Here is a 21,116-nt window from a genome sequence, read left to right as displayed (position 1 = left end):
TTTGGACTCATAGATTTATATGCAATGAGAAGTTCTTCAAATCACAAATCTCGGTAAAGACTCGCCATCTCTATCTTTTTTTTGTTATTTATTTGTTTGTCAGAAGCACACAACCCGAAAAAAATAGCTTCGAACCCTTCTGGAACGAGGGCCATTGGCAAGTCTCGTGCTCGATTAGAATTACACTGACAGATAAATGTTAAACAAATGATAGACATGTCGAGTCTTTATCCAGTGATTCAGCGTCGTTAGTGAGTAGAAGACCGAAATTGATCATTGATGCAATTTTGAAAAGCAAGATGGCGGCTCCACGGTGAAATCATCATCAATATATCATTTGAAAGGGGGTGATCAGTAGAAGACCGATATAGTTTATTGATGCAATTGTGGAACTGAAGACGGTGGGTGCCACAGTGATAACCATCATCCATAGGGGTGTCAATTAAAAGCGAGTGCTCAGTAGATGACTGAAAATGATTATTGACACCATTTTGAAATCCAAGATGGTAACTTCCGGTTAGATATGCGCGCCGCCACACCGCGCCGCCGACAGTTATTTTTAACATATGCCGAAACCGTTGCACCACCGAACCATTTCGCCTTTCTCATATAAAGAAAGGCTATGCAATCACTCCAAAAATCTATGTTCCAACCGAGGCCCGGAAGGCCGAGTGTCATATTCCATACGATTCAGTTCGTCGAGATCGCAAAATGTCTGTGTGTATGTATGTATGGATGTGTGTGTCAAATAATGTCACTCAATTTTCTCAGAGATGGCTGAAACGATTTACAGTGCGGTCACACAGGAAATTCCCATATAAACTGGTAACCATATGATGTCCGAATGATGTAATACATATTGAAATTCGTTCAATATTACTTGGATTAGCGCGTCTAGATCACTAGTACCAATCAAAGTAGTTTTGACCACATTGGTCGCCTATGACGGATCTTGATGCTTCCGGGGAACTCACTAAGTTCCCGAGCTTATGTCACGCCTATTTCCCAGCAAACTCTTAACCGATTTTTACAAAAATGATTTCAAATGAATGATATAATATCCCAATGACTGCTATTGAATTTCATACAGTTCTGACTTTTGGTTCCGGAGTTACAGGTTGGTTATTGCGGTCACTGATGACTGAACCAATTTTCACTAACTAGTCTCACTAGTCTCAAATGGAAGGTATAATATGAAGTTCGGTGTTGAACCCTCCATCTACTCCTCCACCTCCTACCTCTCAACCCCCTCTCTTCTCTCACCACCCCCTCTCAGACCTACCTTCCTCCTGCATTCCCTTCATCCACCCCGTATACTAAAATAAGTTAGATGATTCCCGATGCATCCTCCCCCCTCCCACTAATGCTATCCCTTTCCTTCTCCACCATGAAGTATATATGAAGACAACATTGAACTCACGCTGATTAAGCTATATAAATATTATACCATTTACATTTCAATTACACGAACATTGAAAAGTGCGGTTGCGGTAATACCACGCGGTAAATCCCTATTTCCCGTAGCGCAATTGCTGTAAAAATAGTCTTACCGCACCACAACATTCGCGGTGCGGATGCGGTAATTCCCGCGTGGAAGAGCTATATTTTTTATGCAAATGCGTGATACTTTGTCTATGTCAAGCATTATTGAAATATTCCGATAGGTGTAAAATTTTCTAAAATTTATCGTGAAATGGCTGAATTATAATAAAAATTTAAAATCTAACCACTTTTCGTTACATACCATTTTCGTTGAGTTTGCAAAGTGCATCGAAAACAAAGACGTCCTACATCAAAACAAAATAAAAATCATGGATAAAAATTCAAATGCACTGGTAAACATTTTGTACCATGATGTAATGCCGGTTGTTCGCGGTGTGCGTACGGTTCGTAACAACGGACTATAAATGTTTAATAACCATAATATATTTGATAGAACGCGATAGAATATCGGCCTAGCGGTTCCCATTTAGTGAATAACAATACCGGCCGACTCATGTTTATGTATTTATTTACTTGTTGAGCCTCCTGATCGGATTCTAGTCCGCCTTCTGATTACCTTAGCTAGCGCTCGCTGCCTACAGCCGTTATCTACGAAATGAAGGTAATTTTCGTGAACCGCCTTCAGCCAAATAACAAAAAGAAAGAACAAAAGAATGGCACTTATCTTTTTATTAGCTCACTTTCCCTTCGGGAGCCGATGCAAGTCCATCTTCAGCAGTCAACATTTTGGCCTTGAAGCAAATCGATCATCGCCATCGCCAGACTACTGTACACGCCTCTGTGCCTTTGTGGAAAGTTTTTTTGGTCGGATAATCAGGACATTCAAGTCTATTCTTCGCTTATAAACCAGGTACAACGTAAGTTATCCTCCAGTTCCCTGTTGCTGCTACGGCATTCCTCGGTTGATGATAGTGGGATGAAACTGATGTTCACTACTCTTTCGTCTCCGTCTGCTTCCATCCGAACCAACATGTCGCCGATGCACTTTAAGCTGACCTGATGTGTAGACGAACTACGCGGTTAATCCTATGATTACTAGTTTACGACGGTTTGCTTCCTTCCCATCACAGTTGAAGCCCCGCGTCTGTCGGTAGAACAAAAAACGAACGTTTGCTGCTGCAGGTTGCATCTCAAAGCCGGCTAATAGCGGACGATGCTCACTCGGTTCCGCCTGCAACAGGTACCGATTGCACGAAAGGAATTTTTAGAATATCGGTCCCTCCGGGGTTTTTGTTTCGCTTTTATTTTCTTCAACGGTGATTACATAATTTGGGTTAATTTATATCCGTTAACGAAAATTTTACAGATTTTCGTTCGTAGACTTCATCCGAAACGATTTGATGGACTGAATTTATGGTTGCGTGCTGCGGTTGCATACCGAATTATACTGCACCCATCCATTAAGCGCTCGGAAAATGTATCAATTGTAAATTAGTGATATCTTTACGATATTGGATTAAGTTAAGCTCGCTTTTGTTATAGCTATTTTTCGTTTGAAACTGAGTTTGTCAATTTAGATTTAATATTTCGAATTATTTTCCGAAACTATTGCTCAAACTAATTTTATTCCATTCATAGAAATTGAAACAAGACCAAATACATACATTTTTTATTAACTACAAAACGGCTAATTTAAGGCCAAATAGCATCTTTGAAGAAGAGATGGCTTTTTGGTTACGGATTTCATACGACAATATCTATATTTCATCTAATAGACCAAGTGGTCGAAATGGACCGTCAAACTTGGGAGACAGAAGGCCGGAATATTCTACCAGGATCGATTAATTTCTACACAGATGGATCAAAAATGAACGATAGCACCGGAGCTGGAGTAACTGGTCCTGGGCTTGATGTCTCAATACCAATGGTAAGATGGACAACTGTTTCCCTTTCAGAAATATATGCCATATTAGAGCGTGTATCTATATGTTTATTTTAGTATTATTAATGTATTCCAGTGAACTGAAATTAAATGCTCAAACTGATGATTTTATTCTCAGATGATTGATTTGTGCTGATCAAAACATGTTTATTGTTTTTAATTGCTTCGGAATGGCAAGACTCATTTCACAGAAGATATTTTTCGAATAGGGCACCTTCTTTTATTTCTAAATCTAGGCCACTTTGAAATCAATAACTGCTAAATGGTGCGATTTTCGTCGACTTGAACAGATGGTAAATGTATGAAACCCTATTAACAACAGTAAATCAAAGCGAAAATGGCAGTAAATCCCAGCAGGTTTATCGCATTTCCTCTCTTGCTTTACTGAAAATTGCATTCGATTTTTATGTCGTTTGCCTACTATTCTCAAATGCATATCAAGGCTCCTTGCTTTCCTGTAAACTATGGAGTTTTGCTGAATTTTCCGATCACCAATAATTACAAATCGCCCCATTTGAAGCAGTTCACCAAGTCTAAAACTGTTAGCTACTAAATCGCTGTTCGTTCGTTTATAGATAAAGGTTTAAGAGCAAACCAAATACAGACATGACTTAGACCATAGTCTTATTACGCGCCACCCAGTGAATAATGGAAACCAATCAGAATGTCGCTAATAAAACTTTAACTTCTAGAATTATTATGATGATGGCCCCACCTCATTCCCACACAAAGGTGTTATCTCAACGAGTTATCTAGAAGGCAAATTAATATAATTAAACGTTATCTTGCAGACCGACATTTTGAAACAGATCCCCCTGCAGAGTTAACGTATTTGTCATAAAAAATTGTATAGTACCGAAAATGCCGGTACTGGATTTTGTTCAGTACCGGTATTACGGTACCAAAAATGGGTTGGCATTCCCGGGATTTTCGGTACCGGAATTACGGGAAACCACAACCCTAGTGCGGACTACCTGAATTTAATATTTCGCAGTTATTTTCCCCTTCTCGGGTATGCCCTTCCATTTGATATTGTAGCTTTGCCGATTAATCCTTCCACAAGTGAGATATTTTCATAAATTTTCTTTCAAGTGATTGTACTGAGATGATGCTTTCAGCAAATTTGTAGCTCTTTCTTCTTGGAATAACTTTAACCCACATAAACTAAAATAAATTTGATTGAAGAAAAAAATTTAGGCAAACTGATTTTAATACTACAACAGTAATTGTCTGATCAGTACCGTCTACATAGCTTCTATTCATTACAAAAGTCTGACGGTGTCTGAGTTAGCTAATGGGACGTAAACAGTGATAATATCATAATATCAAGCACGAACGCGATCCACTGGGGCTAAAAATAGATAACGAGACAGATTTGGGGGGGGGGGGGGCGGCGACGATTTGCTTATAGGAGACATTGGGGGTCGATGGGTCCATTGGCAGGTATTGGGAGTGTGGCGGTGATCACGAAACTGTTGCAAATTTGGGATGACATCATCACAGCTCCTCGATGGTGGAGTGGTTAACGCTAAGGCTAGAGACTGGGAGATCGCAGGTTCGATTCCTGCTTGATGACATACCTTTTTTCAGAGTATCCAATAAAAAAGTTAAATTTTTAGCGCATTATCTTCATTCTCACCGTTCCGGTCATTCTTTTTGTGTCTATTTCCCATTGGACATGTTCCGAAAAACCTATTTACACGAATTTTAAGCTTGAAATCACTAAATTTGGATGGAAAAAGTAAATGTTATGAATTACTAAAATAAGCTTTTTCATTTGTGCTGAATGGAATGTTCTCAGAAAATCATGCACATTGTCACGAAAAGCCGTCAAAAAGCCCCTGCTTCAGCATCTTCTTAAACGGAGGTGAAAAAAACATTTTTCAAATCGTCTATTGGCTCGACACGCGAGCTTTACCCTCCGGCATTCACGGGAATGGTTAATAAAATCAGAGTGATTTAGCTGGAGTTTCTGAAGGTGTAGTATATTTTCATAATAAACTCTTTAAAATGAAAAAAGTTCAAGCGTTTAACGTGGAAACCCTTTCCTTGAACCACGCACAAAGATTTGGTATGATTTTGACCGATTGTTGGATAATCCCCCTTCACTTTAATTATTTTTTATTCAATTTATACATTTCGTTTGTTTTTTTTAATTTTATTTATGTTATACAATTTATCGATGTAATTAATTTAATTTTTTTTCTTTATGTTATTATTTTTTTTACAAATTTTACTCGTGTTAGTTCATTAGCTCATTGATTCATTTAATTTATTTAATCCATTTTATTCATTCGATTAAAAATGGTTTTATTTTCAGTGGTTTTATTTATTTTATTTATTTATTCAATTTAATCATTTCATTCATTTTATTAATTTCGTTCCTTTTTTCGTTTTATTCATTTTGTTCATTTTATTCGTTCTTACATTTCATTAAGTTTCTTCATTTTATTAATATTATCAATTCTGTTCAGTCATCTCTTTTATTTATTTCAGCCAACTTGTAAATAAAATGTATTCTATTTATTTAGCAACATTTTTTTAATTTTTTTAATTTTTAATTTGATTAGCTGTACTAATTTGATTCATTTATTCTATTCAGTTGGCTTATATTGATCATTCTACTCATTTTATGAATTTGAATATTTTTATTAATCGCTTAATTTTTTTAAATTTAATTCGTTCTACTGATTTGCTATAATTTATTCAGGTTATCCTGGCTTTTATTCGAGCGGGACTAGAAATTATGGGCATCCCTCCTCTAGTTGGGCGCCTACTTCGTTCTGCAAACTCTTGAATGATCCAATGGTAATATTTGTACGAAGTGTCTCATGTCACTGCTAAGTTGATTGAGTCGGTTTATCATGTTACCTCTGTTTACCGAGAACATTAATTGATGGTCAAAATTTATGAAAAAGTTTATATTTTTTTCCGATTTTTATACTTAAGGCTTTTCCATCCGACTCTTACAAAGGAGCGGCCCAGTCCGATTTTTATGCTTATGCTTTATGCTATCCGGTTTTTATATTCTAATATATAGGTTTTACGAAGCGTTTTCTTTGCGACTTTCATTTTCCGTCGCTCACATGAAACACAAGTTTAAAGTTACTCCCCAGATAAATTCGTTGAACTTGGGGAGCGCTTCACGTCGAAATGTCGAGAACAATAAATAATTATTAGAAAGTATCCGTCGCAGGTGCTAAGCAACTGCTGATGCTGGTGGTAATATGATTTTTTTTAACGAAGCACCAAAGGCTTCATATGCTTAGAAAAAATAAACGTACACGTTATTAGACAATGATCTAAAAAATTGTGAGCATGCACCAAATAAAATGTCTCAATTGACCGAGCTGAATCGAATAGGTTTTTAGGTTTTTTGTGTGTCTCGATTAATCATTTATGTGTCATATTATAAATCACAATTGCGTTGTTGCAAGTCAAAAGTTATACTTTAAACACGCTTTCGTCAGATATCATGAGCGTGGAAAACATGAACCCGAAATTTTTTGTTAAAACTACTACTGCTTTGTGCACAGACCAGGTTTTTTCAACCACGCTATTCTTTGTACAAATATTATCTTGTCCGAAGTAAGAGCAATATGCTGCTAACGTACATTGAGTAGCTACGATTTGTTACTATTCTGACATGTTTTATTTTCTGAATCACGTCTTTGAACTTCCGCATCGTTTTGAACAATGCAACAAGCATTCCATCTCACATACCCCAGAGTATTCGTTTTGGCAACAATCAGGGCGAATTCATTCACTGTCCACTTCTGATTGATGGCAACAGATGAATAACAAAGGTCAGCTTGCAAAGTCAGCCACGGTAAAGACACGTTGTACCCCCAAAATGGAGATCAAATGATAGTTCTCTACGTTCAGCTGCTGTATCGCGGCCACCTCGCGTATACATTATGTCGGTAGATATATCAATCACCCCAGAAACACTGACCGGCTGCCACTCACTAGAGAGCATTCCGCCAATCGCCGGCACCTATAGCAGCAACAACCAACCAAATTACGGCCCCATGCAGATGCTAGATGAAATAGTGCGAGTCGTGTCAATAAACTCAAGGACACCATTGATCCGGCTTGTCTTGTCTATTGTGATCCTTCCAAATGTTACGCTTATTGACGATTGGACAATGTCGGCAAGACACATGCGCTTGGCATATTCAACCACAAAGCCACGGATCCATTAATTGAAATTGGAACACGATCCGCCGATACATTTATAATGCGAACATTGGCATGGGCACACAGTAATGTAAGAGAAAATGTCTTTATGGACCACACTGAGCTACAAAGACATCTACTAAAACGTACACGCCCTCGTTACACCAACTGTTTAACCACTGAAAGATTTCCAGCAAATTGTTCTTGTGATTAATACATCAACAATGCAATTCATTTATTTTTCGGAAAGAGGCGGGTATTGAAAATTCAGCAGCAAAAAATAGTCAAATAGTTGAAAGATTCGTTACATAGACGAAACGTTAACCTGAGCGGGTACGAAGTAATTGAAGTCAAATAATTTAATCTCAGCAAAAGCATTCGGATTCTAGTACAGAATACTTGTAACTTCATGAATTCAATATGTAAATTCTTAATGGAATAATGTTCAACAGTTAACTTAAAGCTTAAAGATTCTACAAATTCAAAGCTATTAAGACAGCTAAAGATAATTCTCATTTCTAAAAATTGTTGATGTGGAATATATCCTCATAAAATGTGCTGCAATTTTGCAAACTGTTCAAAATATTTTTACACCCTAAAATATTTAAATATTCAATATCTAAATATTTTCACTACAGAAATGATTTTTCGTTCTACCAGAATATCATCAAGTTTAAATTTTTCTTGACAGTAACTTTAAAAAGTTGTTTTTTACTTGGGAGGATGACTGGATGAATATTTTTTAGATTATCGGCTTTTGTGGTCTGTTTTATTAGAACGGATGACGGCCACTAGTTATGCCCTTTTTCAAGAAAAACTGTAATTTATTAAAACTTATTTTGCGACTTCTGGGTTGTCCGAATTTCAGCAAATACTCTTAACCCTTTGCTGCCCATCCCCGTGGTTTGGTGGGGTTAAGAAGAATCGTTCTAAAATATACTATATATCATTTTATATTGTCACCCCCACTGAAATCTCGTCACAACATTCCCACGTATTATACGAATGTATTGTTTGCTTATTGAAATCATTATTTATATAAATTTTTGAGTTCAAAGATGGATATTGGAGGAAAACGAGAACTGTTTTACGTGTGATGGTAAAATTCAATTGGAAAATTATCAATTGATCACTTGGTAAGTTATTTTACAGTAGTAGGCACTTTGTCGTAGAATTGAAATGTTGTTATGTACCTACTAACTTGAAACTACACTTGTACGCTAACGAGCTTTCCCCGCCAAATGGCGGTGTTAGGCAGCTGGGCGAAAAAAATGTTTAACCGATTTCAACTAAACCTCCTGTAAATGATCAGGAAATTATTCAAGATTCATTAGCTATACTAATTACTAAGATCAGAAAACCGAAAGCGGATTTACAAAGAAATTCCATGGGATCTGTCAAAGGGCCATGCGAGCCATATTCATCAATCTTTTAGCTCGAAGTACACCTCAGCATAACCTGAATATACATAAAAATCATAATCATCACCTGTGAATTAATTCGGAGACAAATTGGTAAGTTTTGGGTAACCTAGGAACGATTCCTGGTTTAGCGGTTCAGAGGTATCATAAACCATTCGTTGTATGTTCGAGCAGCGTCCAGAAAGGATTTATAGTAATCAGTAGGTTCGTAGCCCGAAACCTACAATTGTCCTGTACATCAAGAAGCGGTTGTGAAGTCTTTTGAAACAGAAGGTCAAGTTCCAAAACGGAATGATAGTGTCAAAGCTTTGTTTTGCTTTTAAATACGGTTCCCGGAGATATTGTGAAGGAAATCCACACAATACCGAGCGCCATGTCAAACTTCACAGTTTTTCATATAGAATAAAAGTAATATATCGTTTTCTAGATTATATTCCTGGTTGCATTAGTGAGTTTTTAGGGCATCCTAGGACCGATTCTAAAGAACATTGCAGAGGAAACGAGGAGTGGCGTTTTTCGAATATGTTTCCTCTACAATGTTTTTCGGAATTGGTCCCAGGATGTCCTAAAATACACGAATGCGACCAGAATTGGAATTTGCTGTAATGTCATGTCAATTTACACGAAATTAATGATCAACGAAATTATCCGAACACTTGCGGAAACTTTCCTACCGGGCTCGGGAATGGCGGAATCAGATTCTGCAGACCATCTGTTTGTGTTTGCCAATTAGATCAACGCGATGATCAATAAACAATGCAGTTACGTTTGTAATCGTTGCTAAATGCATGTGAAAACACTAAGACTGGTTGCGGGAATTCTAGAATCTGGTTAATCGGATCAACAATTGTTGATTAATATTCACGGCTGATCAATATCTTTCCATTCCGATGAGAGCAAATCTATATATAAACTTGACATCTGCTTTATTCCAAGGGATACCTGGGAAATATAGTGGAAATCGAATACTGAGGTCACAAACATTCAAATGTGTGTGTGTACACTAAATAGGACTGATTTCGCTATTTTCATCCCAGGAAAAACAATCTCGAACGTTTCAGCGAGAACATTATTGTTTTACTGCAAAAAAATCGTTACTTTTACAAACCGGCAAAATATTTTTCGATTTTCTCATCATAAAAATACACAATTATTTTTTTTTAAGTGATTTAAAAATTTAGTCTAAGGAAAACTAAAAGTTTTTGCCAACGGTTGGGATAAATTGACGGAGTCCCTTTTTCTCCATTTGTAATACACATATGCTGTTGTATCTTGCTGTGTACTTCAAGTACATGAAACACCTTTTAATACCGTCGTGCGGGGCTACTTTGCACTCTTTGGTTTTCCGAAGGTATCAGGTCTCTAACCAATGTTTTGAGTTGATTTTTCATAATAAAAACTTCCTAGAACACACTTAACCTATTATTAGCCAATTATATTGTACATAACCATGCCTTGTTATATTTAATATAATTGTGGAAATGTCTATTAATGGTGTCTTCTTGCGAACTTATTTTGGCATGCGGGGTGGGTGTGCGAGGGGGTTAGAAAACCTACAACCACAGCAACTCTCCCCACCCAGCTTATATTGGTATTAGGGTTCGTCGCGGTGCGGATGTGGGCGGTAAATGGATTGTCCGCACCGCAACCGCAAAAAAATATCAAAACCGCACCGCTTACCGCACTTTATTTACCGCACCGCACCGCGCGGTAATGCGGTAAATGCGGTAAATTTTTTATATTTTTAAAAATTGTGTTGAAAAATTGTTCATTTGTATAACCATATATAATAAAATGTTATTCTTATTTACAAGAAATTTAACTTTAAGTGACTCCTCAGAATGTAATGTTTAAGAAAAAATCAACTTTTTTATTTATTTATTTATTAACAGATTAAGGCCGAAGTGGCCTGTGCCGTATACAAAAGATTCCTCCATTCCACTCGGTCCATGGCCGCGCGTCGCCAGCCACGCAGTCTGCGAAGGGTCCGCAAATCGTCTTCCACCTGGTCGATCCATCGTGCTCGCTGCGCGCCACGTCTTCTTGTACCGGTCGGATTGCAATTGAGAACCGTTTTCACCGGGCTATTGTCCGACATTCTGGCTACGTGCCCGGCCCACCGTAGTCGTCCGATTTTCGCGGTATGACAGATGGGCGGCTCCCCCAACAGCTGATGCAGCTCATGGTTCATTCGCCGTCTCCATGTGCCGTCTTCCATCTGCACTCCACCGTAGATGGTACGCAGCACTTTCTGTTCGAAGACACCAAGTGCGCGTTGGTCCTCCCCGAGCATGGTCCAGGTCTCGTGCCCGTAGAGAACTACCGGTCTAATCAGCGTCTTGTAGATGGTCAACTTCGTACGACGGCGAACTCTGTTCGACAGAAGTGTCTTGCGGAGGCCAAAGTAAGCACGATTTCCTGCCACGATGCGTCTACGAATCTCTCTGCTGGTATCATTGTCGGCGGTCACCAGTGAGCCCAAGTACACGAACTCTTCAACCACCTCGATTTCGTCGCCACCGATGCAAACTCGAAGCGGGCGGTTCTCATTCTCTTCTCGTGAACCTCTTCCTATCATGTACTTTGTCTTCGACGTGTTGATGGCAAGTCCGACGCGCTTGGCTTCTCTTTTCAGTCTGATGTAGGCTTTCTCCATCTTCTCAAAGTTTCGTGCAATAATATCAACGTCATCGGCGAAGCCAAGTAGCTGAACGGACTTTGTGAAAATCGTACCACTCGTGTCGATCCCTGCTCTTCTTATTACACCTTCCAGCGCGATGTTGAATAACAGACACGAGAGACCATCACCTTGCCGTAACCCTCTGCGTGATTCGAAGGGCACAAATTGCACAAATCCCCGACTATGTACGGGGAACGTGCCATTTGAGCCAATATATTCTGATTCCTGATTCCTGAACCCTCTGCGTGATTCGAAGGGACTCGAGAGCGTCTCTGAGACACGTACTACGCACATCACCCGATCCATCGTCGCCTTCACTAATCGCGTCAGTTTGTCCGGGAATCCGTACTCGTGCATAATCTGCCATAGCTGATCTCGATCGATAGTGTCGTATGCGGCTTTGAAGTCGATGAACAAATGATGTGTGGGCACATTGTACTCGCGGCATTTCTGCAGTACTTGACGAAGAGCGAACACCTGGTCCGTGGTAGATCGTTCGCTCATGAAACCCGCCTGGTACTGCCCCACGAACTCTCTTGCAATTGGTGATAGTCGACGGCATAGTATTTGGGAGAGTACCTTGTAGGCGGCGTTCAGCAGGGTGATTGCTCGGTAATTACAGCAATCCAGCTTGTCGCCCTTTTTGTAGATGGGACACACGACACCTTCCATCCACTCCTCCGGTAAAATCTCCTCCTCCCAAATCTTGGTAATCACCCAGTGCAGCGCTTTAGCCAGTGGCTCGCCACCGTGTTTTAGTAGCTCGCTTGGTATTTGGTCAACCCCAGCGGCTTTATTATTTCTGAGCCGGCTAATCTCCTCCTAGATTTCTTGGAGATCCGGAGCCGGTAGTGTAATGTCTTCCGCGCGTGCTCCCAGGTGCGTTACCGTGCCATCCTCGTCGTCTGCTGCATCGCCTTTTGCAACTTTTGCATTTTCTATTAATAAAACTCTGTACATTTAAAATGCAAGCATTATACATTCAAAAACGTTGTACTGCAGTAATAGGAAAACTTTTATTTTAGCAACCCTTCAGTTAATTGAAAAAATGTAATACATTGAAAAAATGTAATAAGAAATGAAGTATTTTTTTCTTTAAATTGTCATATTTTCAATGTGTTTGACATATGAAAATGTAACGTAGTAAAAATCATTTTTCATTCTTAAAGGAATTTTTAACAACAAAAATTTTAAAGTCGAAATACCAGTACTTCTATATAGTAGCGCATATATTCCAATACAGTGAAATAAAAACATTGTATTTCATCAATAAGAACGACGCCATATTTGACGAAAAAAAATTGCCCTATACATTTTTTTTACAATGGAGAAGACCTTTACGTCCTAGCCCAGTACACGTGCTAACGGTAGGGTCCAATCTACCGCACGGGGTGCACTGGGGGCGTGTCGGGCCCGAATGGTGACGCTGCCATTAATACCGACTAAACTCCATTGGGCTCCGCCATCGTTCCTCCCAGGAACTACCTCTCGGTATTACTTCTAGGGGGATGGCTGTACTAAATGTACTCATTCACTCTCACTCACGCGTTCATACGTCCTGTATGAGGCTTACTTGGGTGCTCTCTCAATCGCACTTTGATTCACTCTCAAAAACTCCCACATGAGGCTGACTTTTGTGCTCACCTTTTTCGTTCCTTGCGAGGCTGACTTGTGTGCTCACCTTACTCATTCCTTGCTAGGCTTACTTTTGTGCTCGCCCCACCCATACCATGTGAGGCTGACTTGGGTGCTCACCCTATCACCTGATTCACTCTCGATCGTGCCACTCTATTGTACCTCTGTCACTCCCCCTGGCATCGCATGTGGGACATTTTTCTTAGGCCCCACTTCTGACATACCATGCGAGGCTGACATACTGCTCACCTTTTTCATTCCTTGCTAGGCTTACTTTTGTGCCAGCCTCTACCATACCATGTGAGGCTGACTTTTGTGCTCACCCTTAACATGCCGTGTGAGACTGACTTGGATGCTCACCCTTTCACTCCTCTGCCACGCCATGAGGCATCGATAGCTAAGTCCCAACATACTACGCTACGACCCTCCCGTCTTGGCATGAGGCAGTCCACTTATACGCCTATACACTCACTCTTCGGGGTTGCTGGGTTTACCCCTTACGCGGTTGCCAGTCGCTGCGCCAAACCTGCCTCGGCATAAACAGACCATTCACTCCCTTTTTTGCGCTTGGCCTTTTTCGCTCCAGCTAACCAATCACTAGTTAGCCGTGCCCGTCGTCTGTTGCTCGGTTCGCCAGATTACCTGTAGCCTACAGGCAATCTGGATGGTATCAGCCGAGACTGCGTTCCACTTCTCCACCGATTGACACATCCTCCGAATAAGGGTATCGGGGTTGTGTCCCAGTCACAGACGTCAAGCATTACTCTTCTTTCGACGTCGAACCGATGACATACGAACAGTATGTGTTCGGCAGTTTCATCTACACCTGGGCAGTCCGGGCAGACTGGGACCTCCGCGTGCCCGAACCTGTGGAGGTACTGTCAGAAACAGCCATGGCCTGACATGAATTGTGTCAGGTGGAAGTGAACTTCCCCATGGGGTCTTCCCACCCAGCTCGATATGCTAGGTATCAACCAGTGGGTCCACCTACCTTTCGAGGAGTTGTCCCACTCACGCTGCCATCTGGCGACCGAGGTCACCCTGGTGCGCTCGCGGGCTCCCCTATTTCCACGTAGCTCGCAGCACTCCTCATCTTCCCGAATGACCAGCCCGACTGGCATCATGCTCGCTATCACGCGGGATGCATCGTGTGATACCGTGCGGTAGGCAGATATCACTTTGAGGCACATCACGCGGTAGGTGCTCTCCAGCTTCTCTAGGTAACTGGTTACCCTCAGTGCTCTTGACCATGACGGGCCGCCGTACCTGAGGATAGATACGGCAACGCCTGCCAGTAACCCACGTCTACTGGCGCACACCTTTGAGCTGTTGGACATCATTCTCGATAGAGCCGCAACAGCAGTCGAAGCTCTCTTGCATGTATAGTCGACATGGCTGCCGAAGGTCAGCTTGTCGTCAATAATGACTCCGAGAGACTTCAGACTTCGCTGTGAAGTGATCGCGACTTCTCCCACATGGATAACTGCATGTTGTGCCGACTTGCGGTTGTTGACGATAACTACCTCCGTCTTATGATGAGCGAGCTCCAGGCCTCTCGCGCTCATCCATTCCTCCACCGTGCTGATCGCGTGTTCTGCGGTTAGTTCTACCTCAGGAATTGACTCCCCGTAGACCTCCAAGGTTACGTCATCGGCAAATCCGACGATCTTGACCCCAGGAGGGAACTTCAGTCTCAGAACCCCGTCATACATGAGGTTCCATAGCACCGGGCCTAGGATCGAGCCCTGCGGGACTCCGGCGGTAATCGGAACCCTTTTCTGACCGGCATCGGTATCGTATAGCAGTACGCGGTTCTGGAAGTAACTTTCCAAGATCCGGTACAGACCCACCGGTAGGCTAAGCCGGTGTAATGAGAGCGCGATGGCATCTCAGCTTGCGCTGTTGAATGCGTTCTTCACGTCAAGTGTCACTAACGCACAGTATCGAATACCTCGCCTTTTTCGTTGGATCGCTATCTCGGCAGTATTTATCACTGAGTTGAGAGCGTCCACTGTGGACTTACCCTCAGCGTAAGGGGTTAGCCTGTTGAGGATGATCCTCTCAAGCAGTTTGCCAGTCATGTCGATCAGACAGATTGGTCTGTACGCCGATGGGTCGCCTGGCGGCTTCCCGGGCTTCGGCAACAGCACCAACTTCTGCTTTTTCCATCTATCGGGGAAACGGCACTCGTCAAGGCATCTCTGCATAGCTAGCTTGAACATGTTCAGGTTCGCTATGATCGCTGCCTTGAGAGCATTGTTTGGAACTCCATTCGGCCCTGGAGCTTTGTTCATTGGTAGGGATTTAGCCACTGCGAGTAGTTCTTCATTCGTCACTGGAGCCACCATTTCGGCCGTGCCCGCACTGTCTCGTAGTGCAGATGGCCAGAGGCTTGTGGCTCGAGACGGGATGAGTACTTCGATAATCGTTGCCAACCGGTCCGTAGACCGTTCTGGGAGTGAGGAGCCCCCTTTGGTCTTGGCCATCACAATCCGGTAGGCGTCACCCCACGGATTCGCGTTGGCACTCTCACACAGGTTGTCGAAACACGCTCTCTTGCTGCTTTTAATGGCTTTGTAAAGGGCCAATTTCGCAGCTCGAAACACTTCACGGTGGTTCTCTCTTGCATCCTCGGTGCGAGCTCTTTGCATCCTACGTCTAGCTCTGAGGCAGGCTGACCGTAGAGCTGCAATCTCGGCACTCCACCAGTATACCGGGCATCTACCGTTTCTTGGCAGTGTTTTTCTCGGCATACTGGCGTCGCACGCGCGTGATAGAACAGCTACCAGCGCATCCCCGCTTAGACTGTCGGTGTTGGCCTCTAGTCCCAGGGCCGCGGTGAAAGCTTCGCTGTCGAAGTGATTGGACTTCCACCTGCGTACCTGACAGGGATCTCCCGCCCTCGGATGCTGCACACCATAGTTGATCCTAAAGCGGATTGCTAAATGATCGCTATCGGTTTAGCCTTCGTCTACCCTCCATTCCAAGCCTGGAGCCAGACTCGGGCTGGCAAATGTTAGGTCAATCCACGCCCCCACTCCGTTTCTACGGAATGTACTAGTGAAGCCATTATTAGCTAGCACAGTATCGAGTTTCGCAAGCGCCTCCATTAGCGCTTGACCCCTGCTATTTGTACAGCGGCTGCCCCACTCCACTGCCCAAGCGTTAAAGTCTCCCGCTATGACTACCGGTTTCCGGCCCACTAGGTCCGACGAGAGCCTGTCGATCATCTGGTTGAACTGTTCTATTGGTCACCTTGGTGGGGCGTAGCAGCTGCAATAGAACACACCATTGATCTTGGCAATCGCCACACCCTCGGCGGAGGAGTGTATTACCTCTTGAACCGGGAACCGTCCCGTTGTACAGATTGCCACCATTCCAGACCCGTCCGACACCCAATTGCCGTTTCCGGCAGGGATGCGGTACGGGTCTGATAAGAGGGCGACATCTGTCCTCGACTCCGAGACCGACTGCCACAGCAGCTGTTGGGCTGCTGCACAATGGTTAAGATTTAGCTGTGTGACGTTCACGGCTTCTTCTTATTTGCCTCACCGAAGGGACACGAAGGTCCGCCCATAGCATGTTTATGGGCTTGCTTCTTAACGGTGCAGATAAGGCACTTGTACGCCTTAGTGCAACCCCGCTCCTTATGCCCCTCCTCGCCGCAGCGACGACATAGTTTGCTCCTGTCTATGTTCTTGCACTCGTAGGCTTTGTGGCCGGACTCAAGGCACCGATAGCACCTATCCACTGAAGGCGGCTGGGGTATACTAATAGGGCATACCGACCAGCCGATCTTCATCTTCCCTTTCTCGGTTACCTTTTTGGGATCCGCCTTCAGTAGCCTGAGGTAGGCTACTTGGGTGCCAGAGGGTCCATTTCTAAATCGCACAGAGGCCCGCTCGATTGTGACGTCGCATTGTTCCTTAACGGCTGCGACGACATCTTCTGCGGTCGTGAACTCGTCCGGATACTTGCACTGGAGAGTAATTTCCGCCCCTAGCGACCTGACTTGGGCGCCTTCACCAAGGACCTCTTGGGCCAAGGCCTTGTATACCGCACTAGATTGTGCGCCTCGCTTCAGCACCAGAAGCATTTCTCCCGTGTTGGTGCGTCTCACGCTACGCACATCTTGCCCAAGGGCCGAAAGGCTTTCGGCCGCCTTCATCGACTTTAGGACGTCGGCGTATTTGTCCTTGTCGGTTTTTAACCACAAGGCCTCGCCTCTGTCCTTGGCCTTCTTCGCGGGCCGCGGTACCTCCGGTGTCGGTGCCGGCTTCTTCCTGGTGACCAGCGTCCAGGGGTTGGCGCCCCCCTGCTTCGGTCGCGCCGGGTTGCTGGTACCAACGCTCTGCTCAGCGAGGTCACTCTCGCCCTCGCTTACCTCGGCCAGACGGCGTTTGGCCTTAACAGTTGCAAGCCGTGTGGTGTCAGTTTTTGCACCCTCGCCTGGCGACTTCCTAGGGTGCTTCGCGTTCGACGCCGTCTTACGATTGCCTTTGCCCTTGCCATTTCCCGTCGAGGGGAACTCGGCCGCCGCTTCGAGCGACGTGGCTGCTCCATAGCAGGTGAAGGCCACTCTCTGAGTACCTGTATCGACCTTCTCTCTTCCCTCCCTCTTGGAGGCCACTGTCTGGGTTTCTCTGTCGGACTTCTCCCGACATTCCACCCTCTTGGCATAAGCCTGCTGTTTCTGTCTTGCGACACGAACAATTTTCCGGAGCTCCAGGAGACTCTGCTTTAACTCCTTGCTTTTGTTTTGCTTTGCGCGATGCGCAAAGCGGTGGAGCAGCTCGATTCAATAATCTAGATTATTGAATCGAGTTGCTCCACCACTTTGCGCATCGCGGATAGTGGCCCGTCCAGTGCGTTGGTAGGGCTATTTCCTACCACTACTGGGGGGTCACTGGTGCTATCAGAAGCAGCACTCGTCGCTCCACTACTCTCCCCACGGGGGGAGACCTCGCCAAACCACCTCTAGCAAAGGGGTTTGGCACCTCCGTTTGTTTGTTATAGTTTTTGTTTTTGTTCTCCATATCAGTTCCCACGAGTAGCGCAAGAATAAATGTCCGCCACGCCAGAGCTCCGCATTAGCGTGGTAAGGGACGCTTACTGTGGGGGTTGCCCAGGTACCACACAGGCTCCGTTAACGATCGAGCATCTTTTTCGCCCCCTCGATCACTCATCCCTCGGCACGGGTCGCTTCACGCCTTGGAATTGGGGTTATGACCTATCTTGCTTTACGTGGTGACCGCGGCCCAGATCATCACAACCATCCTCCTTTACCAGGGCTTGGGACCTGTAGCTCTGGTTCTCAATAGTTCCATGTACGTATATTATTACAGACATGTTACTATTGAGATCCGTCATTCGCTAGCGGAGTTTACATTACATCTAATCAGGAGTCCGGTCTTAACCGATACAGAATTATTGAACATTATAAAAACTGCTAAAAATGTATGATTTGTAACATACAGCAGAAATGTTATTAAAAATAGGGAATTTTGTAATTTTCTAAAGGCTAGTTCTAGAAAGTTCTAGCATTTAATTGATTTTCCTATAATATTTTCCCAAAGAGCCAATGGCAAAAACTTCAATTAAAGTGGACGGGAGTGAAACGATGTGGTATTTGGAAAAATAGTTTCAAAAAAGTTACAAAATAGTCTTAACCCTCCAGCACACGCGCCGTTGTATTTTGTGAAACACCTTCCGAAACTGTAGCGAAATCTTCTTTCAGCAACAGCGGCTGCTCATTCGGGGAACCATTCGCGCGAGGGCTGGAGGGTTAACTGAAAAATATTAGGACTTAATTTGGTAGAAAACTATCGTAAATTTGAATGGAAGTACGCGAAAAAAAGTTATGTAGCATACTTTTTGAGAAAGAGTCCAATAAAATTGACTGCATTGACTCACATTGAATTTACACAGCAATCAAAGAAGATAGAAATACGATATTGATGAACGAATGATAGAATAATCATCCTAATTTGGACCCCTCCTTATTTTGGATGATTTCATACATTTGTATCCTTTACTGCCAATTATTCCAAATTCGTTTGGTTTGATGGAGATAGTTATATTCTTTGGGTTGTGTTTAAGTCCCAGCATAATTAGTTTATCCCTAATTTCTTTAAAATAATCAAAATTCACAGTTGAAAAATTGATATCGGAAACGATTCATAATTCCACGATTTCCAACAGAAATCGGGAGCAGTGATGCACTTTTAAATTGGATTTAAGAGTAAAAGTTTATTGTTTTTAAATGATGTAATAATTTTGTCTCTATTTGGATCTTGCATTTTATGTATTTGAAATGGTTAGTTTACGAAGTATTACTTAGAAGTATAAAATCAAAATATGTGTCCAAAATATGTCGTAAAAATAATAGCGTTAAAATATTTCGGACACAGCTAGATTTTCTTTCGTAATAGCAGTCTGTTTATCAATTTAGAATAACCAAAATTATCACCTTATCAATTTTTTTGCGGTGCGGTTGCGGTAAAACCGCGCAGTAAAAGCTCTTTCCCGCACCGCATCTGCGGGAAAAAGTGTCTTACCGCACCGCAGATTTTGCGGTGCGGGTGCGGTAAATACCGCGCGGTTGCGGTAATTACCGCAACCGCGACGAACCCTAATTGGTATGGTTGGTGGGCGAAAGCGATGAGAACGAGAGTATTAGGGGTCTGTAAGAGGTAGGATGGGGTGGTAGTCTGAGGGGGGTGTTCGGATTCTTTCGGGGTAAACTAGTCCTTGTATCAGCTGTGTTTTATTAGCAGATCAAAACTGTAATTATCGTTAAGTTTTAGTTAATACATTTCTGTAAGTACTCATTAACTTACAGATTTTAGTTTCCCTCTCCGTTAGCTGCATTATTGAAACAACAACAAATCAGTGTAATTTGCAGGATTTCCTTGAGCAGAATTAAAACACCCCTTTTGGTATTCATCAGCTAAAATTGTAAACAATTTATTATAAAATGTTTCCTTCGCATTCAATAGTACTCATGGCTTTCAAATTTCCAGTATAAATACTACTTATTTGTTATGCTCTTTTTGGTTTCGACTGAACCGGATCAAATTTGCACTTTTACTTCACTCCTTCTAAGTTTCCGATGTAGGTGTTGCTTTTAAATAATCCACTACCTTCCATTTCCTTTTGCTTTACTATCATTGTATATCCCTTCTCGTCCCTACTGCTTTCGTAAGACCCTAAGAGAAGAGACGACAACAGGCTTCTTGCTCTTCTTAATTTTCCCGACTAGGCCCTGCAGTAAATCTAAAGACAACAAACTTTCATCGTTGCCAGATTCCTTTTGTATGCTTTTCGCAATTGCTGAAAATAATTGTAGCTCGAAAATCGCAACTTAACCAACAATTTACAATGAAAAAGCTGTATTTAAAAATTTAATTTAATTTTTATTCGTGTTTCTCTTAATAACTATATCGTCATTCAGAACTTTTATTCAATTTGCATGAAATGTTGATGTGTATGCAAAGTAGCCAGAATAGATTCAGCAGCACTGTTTTTCATCCCGTTGGTAAATATAATAAACGCTCATGATTGGCAAAGCGACCAATCAGAAGCTGGTTCAATATTGAGGTTAGGACTGGATCCAACTGGCTACGCGATTGTCTTCTCTTCTCTTAGGTAAGACCATAAGACAATATACCGTCTCAATCGCTGTCAACAATACCAACGCTTACAAGTATCGCAACACTCATGTAAATATGAAACCTTCCAACACTCGCTATTTTCACTTTTTCTATGCACTTCAATAACGTCATAATATTGACATTTGATACTGACAGAACCTTAA

At 42.6% G+C, this 21,116-nt stretch overlaps 1 protein-coding gene across 3 annotated transcripts in view; it reads left to right on the top strand.

Moving 5' to 3' along the window:
- LOC131693408 (possible lysine-specific histone demethylase 1-like) overlaps nt 1-21,116 on the top strand; it is a 303,638-nt gene that overhangs the window by 177,081 nt on the left and 105,441 nt on the right. The window lies entirely within an intron of this gene.

Source organism: Topomyia yanbarensis, chromosome 3 (assembly GCF_030247195.1).
Source record: "Topomyia yanbarensis strain Yona2022 chromosome 3, ASM3024719v1, whole genome shotgun sequence".
NCBI lineage: Eukaryota > Metazoa > Arthropoda > Insecta > Diptera > Culicidae > Topomyia > Topomyia yanbarensis.
Note: the sequence above shows the minus strand (reverse complement) of the source record. Positions and strands in the feature narration are given on the sequence as shown.